The 13,085-nt window shown below is 45.4% G+C and overlaps 1 protein-coding gene across 1 annotated transcript in view; it reads left to right on the top strand.

The window, feature by feature from the left end:
• The first annotated feature begins 2,691 nt into the window (after positions 1-2,691).
• The window catches only part of LOC119652479 (tetracycline resistance protein, class C), a 140,655-nt gene continuing 130,261 nt past the window's right edge, over positions 2,692-13,085 (top strand). The window contains exon 1 of the mRNA XM_038056652.1: positions 2,692-3,444. The gene's annotated coding sequence lies outside the window, so the exon portion shown is untranslated. The remainder of the gene's footprint in view (positions 3,445-13,085) is intronic.

The raw sequence follows: 13,085 nt of genomic DNA, 5'->3' as shown, positions 1-13,085 counted from the left end.
GGCGTATGGAGCTATCCGGCCTAGCAAGATAGCGGAGAATATCTTATAGATGGTACTCAGCAACGTGATGCCTCTATAATTGCTGCAATGTGTGATATCTCCCTTTCTATATATGAGCCAGATAATGCCTCGTTGCCAATCGTCAGGCATTGATTCGCTGTCCCATTCCTTGAGCACAAGTTGATGAACCACTTGGTGTAACTGGTCGCCTCCATATTTAACCAATTCGGCTGTAATTCCATCGGCTCCTGGCGACTTATGATTTTTTAGCCGATGAATTGCACGGACTGTTTCTCCTAAACTTGGTGGTGGCAGTATTTGTCCGACGTCTTCAGTTGGCGGGACCTCCAACTCGCCAATGTTTTGGTTGTTCAGTAGCTCATCAAAGTACTCAACCCATCGCTCCAATATGCCCATTCTGTCGGAAATCAGATTTCTCTCTTTTTCTCGGCAGGATGACACCACCACGATTATAAGGCTTCTTCATCCTGCTGACTTGTTGGTAAAACTTGCGCTTTCTGTGCCTGGTGCGGTTGCTCCCTGTACTTTTCTAGTTCACAGACTTGTTGGTTCTCCCAGGCTTCCTTTTTCCGTCTGTGAAGTCGCTTCTTCGCTCGACGGAGTTCGTGATAAGTCTCTGCGCGTGCCCGCGTTCTTTGAGAATGCAACATTACTCGGTATGCGGCATTCTTCCGTTCCGTTGCTAGCTTACATTCAACGTCAAACCAGCCGTTCCGACTTTTCTTGCGGCTGGGGCCACGTATCTTCGTGGCGGTAGCAATGATAACGTTCTTCAGGTGGTTGAGAAGATCATTTGTTGATGCTTCATCTCCAGGATTTCTGTTGTCTGTGGTTATTGCGGCATACATCTCGCCCTTATAGGTGTTGCGGAGGGCTGTGTTGTGAATGGCTTCAGTATTCACTCTCACCTGATTGGTGTTGTAATTCGAGTTCGGAGCACTATGCCAACGAGACAGTGATGTGACTCTATTTTGGCTCCCCTAGATGTTCTGACATTTATCAAGGCTGAGAGGTGGCGACGCAAGTGGTCAATTTGGTTAAAAGTGGTCCCGTTTGGAGAGGGCCACGTATATTTGTGCGATATCACTAACTGAATAATTCGCAGTCCGTTATCATTGGTATCCCTATATAAGCTGTGGAAGCCGACGTGTCGCCTGAATACGGACTCCGTCCCTACTTGACTGTTAAAATCTCCAAGTATGATGTTGATATCATACTTGGGACAGGTTTCGAGGGTCCACTCTTCTGCCTCGTAGAAGGTATCCTTCTCCGACTCTGCAGTCTCCTTTGTATGGCTTACATTTCTAATTTTGCCGGGCAAACGCAGAGTGCATAGTCGTTCGCTTATATTTTTAAAGCCGATAACAGCAGGTTTCATTTTTGGCTGACCTACTGAACCTACTCCGAGCTTCTTCTCCAGGAAACTGGTGCCTATCTAACGCATTTCCTGGAATGCTGTTTCATCATCCCTATATTGGGCAGCTCCGTCTCTGTACAGGGAGCGAACGTTCCATGAGAAAAGGCGCAAACTGTCATTTTGTTGGCGTTGCCGGGTTCGTCGTTTTAAAGTCCATCCTGTGCCAGCCTCCTTCTGCGGTTTCGTAACGTTGATTTTCCGTGTTGCCTAAACGTGTATACGTCTCCGACATTAGCCAGGGTGATGTTTAGGCAGGATAACACCTCGAGTAGGACTCTTCCCTTCTCATTTGTTTTACGATTCCCTCACTTGGGGGTTGGTTGTGCTCTTCGGCGTCTCTCACTTGTCTGCCTACCATATTGCAATATTCTGATGTTATCTTACTTGGTGTAGCTGTAAAAACAGAGGTTGTCGATCTTAACCCTGAAAAAGTCGTATCCCCGGTGCTCCATTACTTGTTGCAAAGCTGGGTTTCCGCAGGTCCACATCGCAGCCTTTCTTTTTGCATCCGTTTCCCAAATGGTTTGATGGAGGTTTTTGTAATGCTCCCAGACAATAGCAATATCAATTTCCTTTTCAAATACTTTTTGTGATCGCAGGTCCTGAGCAGTTTGACAGTGATTTAAATTCAGCTGGACGACTCTCATTTATGTGAACTAGTTAAGGCAATCCTGTAGGCTGGACCCTTGGTACTACCTGTTATATGGTTATCATCGCGATCTTTAGTTTTCTTGTCTGTCTGTCTGTCCGCATTTTTTTGTTATATAAACGGGTGGAGGTCCCAGGGAGAACTTAACTTCAGTAGATGACCCGTGATCGATCATTTATGAATTATATCAACATGAAAATCACTCTGTCCCTCATCGATCAAATTTGAATGGCTGCAACTTAATTTAAAGAGAGTTTGCAGTCACGAAATCACCTGGAGGCGATAAATTTTAAAGTACACAAAAGTTCACCTCAAGGGCTTACCTCTGACTGGGTCATAACATTAAAGAGGTTCAAGCGAACATAACGCCATTCTAAAGATATTATGCTCTCCACAAGTGGAACTATGTAGTGAAGACAGTCAAAGATGACTACCGTGGAGGAGGTAGGAGGCCGACTCCATCTCTTCTCCTACCTCAAAATTGTATGTGGCTAAAAATTTCGCTTCGAACTTACTATGTGCCGCGGAGCTTTACCTATGCTTGTATCTGGAACATAGAAGCTCGTATCTATTTGGTTTGCAGTCCAGCATATTCGCGGTATTGCTGGGAGGCACTTCTTTGCTAATAGTGTGACATCAACGTGACACGGTACATACGCGACCGGTAGCTCTGATAAAAGATTTCTAGTAATGTTTAATGCAGTGTTCAGCTGATAGTCGCGATCGACGGTTGGGAAAACCTCTGGAAATTGAAAATTTCGAAACTCTCAACACTTCAACCGATATTGTTCTTGGGTCCACATTTGAGGTGATTAGTGTACTGAAATGGAAAAGTGATTTGCAATTGAAAATGCTTTTTGGTGCATTGTCAATGACTTGGGTCGTACGTTTGTTGGTTTAGTACGATAATAGCGTCTTGCACTTTCAGTAGAACCTCCAGTTGGAGATTCCAATCTGTTTACAGTTCACGACGGTTAAATTGTACTTTGAAATTCGAGATAGATAGTGTGCATTCAAAGTTCTCCAATCTGTGATGGTGTATAGTGAGTTTGGTGCGGATCCGTGCAAGACTAACGATTTAACATTATCGAGTATGGACTACTGAGGATAAAGGATCATCAATGGTGTTCGAAACACCTCGCTATCTTCCTCGTTCAGATTCATGAACGAGCTGAACAGATACTCGCACCGCGGCCGCTACCTAAATTGGATTACTCCAATAGTGTAATTGACGGGGTGAATTCAAGTGCTTGAGCAATTTGGCAGTTATTCGAGTCTATTGTATCATTTGGTGACTTTCAATTAGATCCGTATCAACGCTTGAGGACAGGGAATCCAAGGAGATAACATACGAAGTGTAAGTGTTCATAGAGCGTTTTAAAATCTGCATACACTGGACCGAATCCTACCACATACATTTGTCGTCTGACTTTGATTTTTATGGTGAACAATGTGTACAACCTTATGACCCTCGTCCTGGATGGAAACCTATCGGGCAGACTCCTATGCTTCCAGGGAAGATCCTAAAGTTATTTAACTCAGTGGGTGACTATTGACTTATCACTTCCTTCTTATGACATCACTTTACGTCTAGTCGCGGTTTCCATAAGTATCTTAACCTTTGTGTTGCATCACTGAAGTCAGAGCCTAATAAAAATGCAATTTAATTGTTAGCACTCACTAAAGGGTTTTTATAGTTAATTGATATAATAATAATAATGACCTGAAGTGCCAGACTATAGATCAGTTTCTTAATTGTCTTTTGATTAATTATATATAAATGGCACTTTTTCACATGAAATGATAGAAGATAAATTAGTTGCACGCGAGGTTAAAAGGTTTTTGTGCCAGGGATAAGGGTTGAATACTATAAAATCCAGAACTGTGATACTTTATCTGAAATGGTTGGTGTTAAGTCGAGATTATTATTCTGTTAAGGGGAAATCGCACCGAGTCCTTAAAGAACACTCTGCATAGAATCTGCAGGCAGTGCCAGTAGATATCTCTAGCTTCCCTTGGTGATAGTTTAGCTGACAGTGACCAGTGAGAATTCCCACTATGATTCGCAGGTTCCTCTTGGTGAGGTTTAAGCAATCCCCCAATAAGTACCTTGGACTGCTCCATTCCTGATAGGCCCGCCCAGTAAAGTTTCCTTAGCCGTTCCTCTTTATTTTTTTATATCACAGCCATGAACCCGATTCCATAGAAGGGTTCTGGTCCGCGTAAAGACGTCCTTGCTCTCTTCTTGGCCAGTTCGTCTGCTGCTTCACTGCCTTCCAACCCGACAAGGACTGGAACCAATAGTATCCAGACCTTGTTGAACGAGCCGAACGTATGTAGTCTCTCAAGGCATTCTCATACCAGTTTAGAATTGACCTGGTGGGACCTAAGTGCCTTGATCGTTGCTTGGCTGTCAATCAGAATAGCAATGTTCTGCCCGCTGTAATACCTTTCAAGATTAAAAGAGGCACATCTGTATGTGGCGTATATTTCCGCCTGGAATATGCTAGTGTGCTTTTTTTTTTTTTTTTGGGGTAGGGTAGGTGAATGCATTTACGCACACAGTGTTGGACTCCCGATTCGGTACGTCGTCGGACTACCAACTAAACACCTCCCCATCGTCAGAGAGCTAGCCTGGAACCGTTTGTCACATTACTTCGGGCCAGCCCCCGAACTCTCCCGCCTTGCGGAGCCTTCAAATCAGGGAATTCCTTTCACCAACGGGAGGGGAGAGGAGGAAGGGAACTGTCAGTTCAAGGAACCCCCTGCCATCCGGCTCCTCCACCGGTCGAGTTCTATCTTCTTATCAACGAGAAGGGCCCGAACGTAATGGGCAACACGGTTCCAGCTATCAGCAGTCCTCAGCATCTCTTTCACAATGTTGTCTGGAGAGAGATCCCCTGTGTTTAAATAGAGCTGCTGACGAACCCCATCCCACCTTCCACAAGAAAAAAAAGTGTGATGGGCATCGTCCACAACTCCATTGCAAAACACACAATCCGGAGAACGCGCCTTTCCAATCTTGTGCAGGTAAGACTGAAAATTTCCATGCCCACTTAAAAATTGGGTAAGGAAATAGTCAGTCTCACCATGCTTCCGATTCAGCCGCGCACCTAAGTTGCCGGTGAGCCGCGCAGTCCATCTGCCTCTAGTTTCATTTTGCCAAGAGAGCTGCCACTCGTCTAGAGTGTGTTGCCGTTCTTCGCGAGCAACCACCTTCCCTGGCTCATCTCCCTTGCGCTTGTATATGGCTTGACGCTCCTTAGCAAGAAGGGCAACGGGGATCACTCCCGCGATCACCATCACGGCCGGTTCAGAGACAGTGCGGTACGCAGACGCCACCCGTAAAGCTCCCCGTCTCTGTACTTTACTTGCGCGAGGCGTTTACGATATACCTCCTTGTTAAGAGCGCCAGCCCATACCTCTGCCCTGTAAAGCAGGACAGACTGCGTTGAACTCATCAGGAGACGTCGCCTGCTAGAGGTAGGACCCCCAATGTTTGCCATTAGCCTACTTAACGCCGAAACTCCAGCCGCAGCCTTGTTCGCTGTTGCTTGGATTTCCTCAGAAAAGCTGATCTTTGAGTCAAGAGTCAATCCGAGGTACTTTACCGCCGATTTTGACTCGATTATCGACTCGCCGAACGATATGGGACGCAGGGTCGGAATTCTCTTCTTAGTCAGGATGACTACTTCGGTTTTTTCCAGTGCAAGGTTGAAACCATGAGTAGTCATCCATCCGCTTACCCATCGCATTAATATGCCGAGTCTGCTTTCCGCCTGTTCGACAGCGCGTCCAGCAACAAGCGCTGCGACATCATCTGCATAGCCGACCAGGCGCGACTCTTCTGGCATGTCGAGTTTAAGCAGACTGTCATAGGTAACGTTCCAGAGGTCCGGCCCTAGGATGGATCCCTGTGCTACCCCCGATGTGACCTCCATCCACCTTTGACCCTTTAGTGTTTCGTAGAGCAGGGAGCGGTTCCTCAGATAGTCCCTCAAAATCCGTAAGAGATAGTTCGGCACGTTGAAGATATTGTCTAGTGTGCCTAGAATGTCTTTCCATCTTACGGAATTAAATGCGTTTCTGACGTCAAGCGTTACGAGGAGCACTACCCGTCGAGTTCGGCGGCTATGTGCCTCTGCTCGTCGAAGGGCGTCCACGACCTGCATGACAGCATCAATTGTCGATCTCCCTGCCCTAAAACCAAATTTCTGGGGAGATAAATCTCCAGCAGCGCGTATCGCTTCAGCGAGTCTACTTCTGATGAGCTTTTCGAGCACTTTCCCAGCAGTATTAAGCATACATAGTGGGCGGTATGAAGACGGCAGTTCGGGATCGCCTTTCCCTTTAGGGATCAGCGCAAGCCTCGCAACTTTCCAACGAGCAGGGAAAATGCCCTCTTTCAGACAAGCGTTGAATGCGCCGAGCAGTAGGTCTGGCCGGTGTTGGAATACCAGTTTGTACACCTCTGCTGGAATACCATCGGGTCCTGGCGCCATCTTGTTTTCCATAGAGAGGGCTGCCTGTTCCACCTCTTTTACAGTGTGCTAGTGTGCTTACCGATTGGCTTCAGGTACATTTTCCTTGGACCAATGATACCGCTACCCGCTCCCTCTATTGTGAGGGATCCGTCAGTTCACCAAGTAATCAGTTGCTGGCTTAAACCGCACAGCCACGCTCTCCCACTTTGCCTTGTTACTCCAACGTGTTTCAAACTTCTTATCAAAGTGAAACCCCGTTGTCATGTTATCCCTTGGTATTAATAACTGGCGGAACCGCCTAGAAAGAATATCAATCTTCCTTCGATTTAGGCAGCCCCCGCCTCACCGATACTCCCGGTCATCCTGAAGAATGCCCTCTTTGCCTGCATCTGTATGTGCTGACGGAGAGGCGTTAACCTCAGAAGCACCTTTTGGCTTGTGTGCTGGGTTCAGTTCTTTCTGACCAGATTGCCGCACCCTAGGTAATCATTGACCTTACTATTGTAGTGTATATCCAAAGTAGTATTTTCGGGCTGCAACCCCTTTTTTCCTGCTATGGACCTACAAGTCATTAGAGCCCTCGTAGCTTTCCGACAAGTGTTTCCGACATGCGTCTTGCAGAGTAATTTTTGGTCTAGCGTAATTCCCAAATATTTGACCTCTGTTTCTCATTTCACTTCCATGTCATGTAACCTAATGGCTCTCAGGTGATCAAACTTACGTTTCCTTGTGAATGGTACTATGGTGGCTTTGGCTGGATTGATACGCAGTCCCGCCTTCCTGCACCAGGCACTAGTAACCCTCAATCCAGTTTAGATTCTATCACATAGTATGTCACCATATTTGCCCCGATAGATCAAAATGATGTCGTTAGCGTAACCCTGGACTTGTATTCTAGTATTTGTTAGCTCGTCCAGGAGTTCATCCACTAAAATACTTCCCATAAGCAGTGATAGTACCCCGCCCTATGGGTAACCTTGAGTGGTATTTCTGACAATAGAATTTGTACCTGTCAGTACTCCTATTTGCCTACTCTCTAGAAGTTTGCCCCTCCAGAAATTCAGGGTGTTTCCCACTTCCTCGCGGCTCAGGGCATTTTGTATCTCTGTGTGCGATGTGCTGTCGAATGCTCCTTCGGCATCCCGTAGTACGTCCGTCAACTGATACAGAGCAGCTACGGTTGACGGTCCTGTCCGGTAAGCAAGCTGACACTGATGTAGGGGATTATGCTTTAGAACGTTAGTTTTGAATACGAACGATGTTAGGCAAATTGGTTTGAAAGGTTAAGGGTGAAAAGGATCCCTTTTACCCGCCTTCGGAATAAAGACCACTTTTGCCCGCCTCTATGCCCTTGGTATATATTCCAAGGCTTTGCTGGTCCTTACCACCCTCAGAAGAGACTCTAAGATTATTTCTAGGCCTCTCTGGATTAAAATGCTGGGAAGATATCATCTACTCCGGGTGATTTCAGTGGTTTAAAAGTTCTCAATAGCCACTTTACCCGAGAGAAGAGAACTGGAAACTATCAAAAGAGGTGTGCTCACTCTTTTGATAATTTCCAGTTCTCTTTTCTTTCATTTTATTCGTTGTTGGGGTGTTAGGCAGAATGTTGTCGCCTGCCACCGTGGGTTAGGACCCCGGGAAATGAGTTCTAAGAAGCAGGTATACTCTTTCCTCCTCTTTCTCGGCAAATGTCCCATCTTCTTACTTCAGAGAAAAGACATTGCCATTTGGCTACAACGTGTTTGCTTTTGTGAATTGTTCGATCCCTTCACTGAATCCCTTGAAACTGTTCCATTTTGCTTCCCTGACCGCGTTGCTTTACACAGTCAGTGCATTTTTGTACCTCTGCCAGTCCCCGGTTTGTTTTGTGCGGTTGAAGAGTTTTCATACCTCTTTTCTCATTCTGGCTAGGTTCCTGTTCCACCATCCATCCCTTGATGATTTAATTGTCTTAGGTGGACAGCTGGTCTCATATGCGTCAGTGACGACTTTGTTGAGGCTTTCCACCACTGTTTCTAGTTCCAGTTTGCTCCTGATGTCACCGCATCCTTGAAAGTGAGCCATATTGTTGCTCAAGTGCGTTGCATAAGAATCCTTGTCCTCAATATTGAATCTGATTATTCTGTGATCAGATATAGAGGGCTCATTCGACACCCTCCAATTCCTGACCAGCTCATTCATTAGAGTATTTCCTAAAGTTATGTCTAGTACCTCTTTTATAGTGTTGGTCACAAATGTTGGAGTGTTCCCTATGTTATACTTACTTATTGCTAAGAATAAATTCAAGAACGTACTTACCTCTTCGATTGGCGCCGCTGCTTCCCCAGGTTTCGTGATGGGCGTTAGCATCGCAGCCGAAGAGAGGTGGCAAAACTCTCTTCTCACAGTACTTGACCAGATTAGCGACTAACTCCGGTGGAGCCCGGATGTCGTCTTCTGGGAAGTAGCCCGATGTCACGACTGCCTCTCGAGTGATCCTCCCGGATTCCAGTGAGACTTGGATAGCCACAAGGTCTCCGGGCAGAAACTCTGAAAGACATATATATTTTAAATTACGTTTAAGAATTATGTAAGCTCTTGGTTTTTCACAAGAGGAATCCCAAATTACCTGCATGTTTCCTCCTTGCAGATCGCAAATCTCCCCCGGTACACCCAGTGCTCCTGAGCCAGTACTATTCCAATGTTCTTCTTGGAACTTGCTCTTGCAATTATCGTAGATGCAGCTTTCACATAGTGGAGGTTTAACTGGGCTATTTTAGTGCTGGCCATTGGCTACATTATTATTTGGAGCTCTTCTCTATTGTCGGAGTATTACTCTCATCCTTCGGCATTGCACATTTCTGCACATCCTTGCACCGTAAGCCCTAGAAGATATAGATCTGGGTTGTCTAGCTTCTGCTTACCACTGGGCAGCAGGTCTACTTCCCTGACTGATCCAGTCCTTTCCGCCTCTATGGCTTTTGAGAGTTCTTTGGGGATCTCCGTACGCTTTTCACCCAGCGTCTCCTCCGAGGTGTTTTTCCTCTGCTTTTCCCTGTGCACGTGCCAAATCGATAGATGATATGGCAGCTCCGACGTTTGATTGCCTCCAAGGATCGGTCATCTACCCCGATCATGATGAATCTACCATTAACCTCCACCTTGCTTCTGAAGATTCCCCATAATCGCGTATTGAGATCCACATTTTGAGCGATTAGGAGGTCCGTGAGATCTTCCGTCTCTATTGTTGTGGATTTCGGGAGAAACACTGCTACCATGTGTGCTCCTGGCATATCATCACTAGCACATATTGACAGTTCTTGGCCCTTCCCAGTAGCGCTGGCAATGTAGGAATTATAGTCCTAAGCCATTCTGCAGTGCCTTCATTCGCGCAGTCCACCAGTATATGATCTGGTAGAAAGCGTATCCCGGTGAACACAAGTTTCACAGTCCATCCCTTCCATATATGCCTGACTACAAGGTCGTCAATAGTTACTCCTGACTGCAAACTATTCACTGAGCACGGTTCGCATGATACCCTGGATTAGGGGAGGTATTTTTCGAATCCCCAGTCTAGATTCGTAATGTTTTGTCACTAGTAGGTTTACTTCGCACAGGGCGTGGCTATCACCATCTACTAACGATGTTGGTAGACAAGAGGCTTGGCTCCTGAAAAGCTACACATCACCCTAGAGGAGAAACAGTTCACTCTTAAAGAGATTAAAGAGAGATAGGTTGACCCCAGGGAGCTATATTCCGCGTCAGTACTTCCTGCAATGCACTGCTTAATCGTGACAAGTTGAGATTAAGGTCGCTGTTTTGGGTCCCGGGGTCGTTTTCGACTAGGTCCCCAAAATTATGGAAAAGTGTTCTTTCAGGTAGAGGTAGAGTAAAAATATGCAGAGAGGATGTGGTGGAATTCGGTTCTTTTTTTGTCACTACAGCTCCTACAGGATTTGTGAGTATACAGGTTTAACTCAGTTTTTCATCTATAGAGAAGTGGCAGAAAATGAGGGCCGCAGTCAATATTGACAGTTTAAATAGCTACCTATTCAACGAGACTAACCGATTTTATTGCTTTTCATTATATTTTACTTGGAACTGTTGATTTTCCTAGTTCTGTTGGTGATATTTAATCGCGATAATATAAAGAATCAAACATCGAAACAATAGGTAGGTGTTTACTGAGTTTGACTGGAAATTTATGGGAGATCAGATCTTCACAAGGTTGCATAGTAGCCTATGATAATGCTAACACTACTGTTAGATAGCTCATCATATATTAGCCGAGATAAGCTGTCATTAATTGGCACAACCTTCGACCCAAGGACAGTGTAGTTATTGGGAATAGAAATGCTTATGTAGCCAGCACAAAGGGAACTTTTCATTTTACTCTACTATTCTGTTAAGATCCGTCCGTCTCGACTACCTATTCATTTCTGTTTGGACAGTTGAATTTTAGTATCTAATAATATCGATGTGATACACAATCATTGGTTTTGGCGATGATATAAATTTGTTACACAGTCTCTAAGTGACGACACCTATGTCATAAAGCTGGGGTGTTGCGCTTCCTACCGTTCTTGGAATCTCTGAACCTTTTCTTTTTGCTGGAGGGAATTTTAAGAAGGGAGCCCTTTCTTTTCTGCCCCTGCGTTACTTTTCAGGGAGGGCTCAGAAGCACGCCCATGTTTGCTGCTCGGCCGCTATTCAGTTTTTGGACCTTATTTTGAATCGTTACCCTTCAGATTTCAGCATCTTATCAACCAAATTGCGGGCTAGTGTGCAAACCAGCCTCAACCTTTCCATGAAATATTACGTGCTGTAGTTCATCAGGTGTGTCGAAACTTTCAACGCAGAGAGTAGGCTCATACACCCGAAAGGGATAAAAATAATTCCAGTGTCACGTCAGGAAGGGGGGAGGGGGGTCCTCCTGAGCAGGCTCCTCTTCCACTGTTCTGTGCCATCTGATTCCACTGACTCCACTGCTACGGCTACTTTGAGGATGTATGGCATAGCCAACACTATATTTGTCATACTGTCTTCAAGTTAGACTTAACCATTGCCATTTCCGCCCGTCAATTAACACACCTACCGGTCGTAGGTCTGTATGTCGGCTCAGGGCACTGTTCTAAAATGATCCGCAGGGTATTAGTGTGGTGAATATAAGAGGATGGGGCCCGGAAATCAGTCAGCTCTACGTTGATCAATCATTTTTGCGAGAGCACGCGGCTTTTCAACTGCTCGTTATGCTGGTTGAGGAGTCTATCGTTAACGTTCCTCAGAGGACCATTGAAAGGAACACATCCAAGTTCTTCCGTGAAATCATTGGTATCTCCAACAACCACAGCTTTCTTGTCCTAGCCAATAAGAATTTCCCATTTGTCACGGCGCACACTGCGTTGAATTTCTGGGATTGGAGCGGTGATTGCGTCCATTGATTCATTTTCACGATTCCGTAATCAGAAAGATCCTACAACACCCTTTCTGGACGTTGTCGACGAACTACGTAGCACACGAGAAAAAGCTTTTAAGATAATGATGCAATGTTCATTGATATTCTTAGATGGATTACTCAGGGCCATCCGATCAGTAAGATAGCTCTTCCACTGTCGAGCGACAGCTGGATCATACAAGGCTGTATATAGGCTTTTTTGATTTCCTTTGATCGTTAATGCTGGAGCCCATCCCGGAGCGTCATTGAACAAGACCGACCTAATGACTCGAGAGGGCAATACCCTGCTGACGTAGCTACGTCCACCAATATTAGGGAACATTGACGAGAGTGCTGTACGTAGCAGTGACACTTTTTTAGAGTTGAGGATGCTGGGAGTCTTAAGTCCGCACCCACTTGGTGACAGACCGGACTACTTGGGAAGCAACTTACTTCCTCTATTGTAGTCCACGGACGGAGATTTTTAAAAAAAAGAAAAAGTTGACTGACGGATTCGTCCAGGGCAGAGGCAACTCAACAGACGCTACTTCGCCTCTGCCCTGGGAGCAGCGTAACCGAAAGTAACAACAGATGGTAATTGCTCCATTTATATATATCTACACTGATAAATAAAAATTGTAGTTTGGAGGAAGCTACTGGACTATTAATTTTACACTTGAATCTGCATACACTACCAGATCCCTTAGTTCTTACCTCGGCAGAGGACACAAAGAATCATAAGGTAAGTAAGCAGAGGCAACTATGACGTTTCTCCTTTTGTCACTAACTTAGTATGGAAAGTTGACCATAAGTAGATCCTGGGAACAGAATTGTGCCAGCATGGTTGCATCTAACAATTTGACATAGGAACGCAGGCTCTCGAGGATCTCGCAACGAAGAAAATTCTGGTCTCCTTTTCTGATCCAATGTTACAGATTTTGATAAAACGAACCCATGGCTCTTGTACCAGAAATAAATAAGGACAGTCTTGCAACTTTGCCAGCCTTGCTGCCAGTAGATTGGAAGAGCCTTTGGTATGCTGCAGATTAATTTCACTAACCTTCATGTTTGGTGACATGAGTATAATCGCTGCTAACT

Source organism: Hermetia illucens, chromosome 3 (assembly GCF_905115235.1).
Source record: "Hermetia illucens chromosome 3, iHerIll2.2.curated.20191125, whole genome shotgun sequence".
NCBI classification, from domain to species: domain Eukaryota; kingdom Metazoa; phylum Arthropoda; class Insecta; order Diptera; family Stratiomyidae; genus Hermetia; species Hermetia illucens.
Note: the sequence above shows the minus strand (reverse complement) of the source record. Positions and strands in the feature narration are given on the sequence as shown.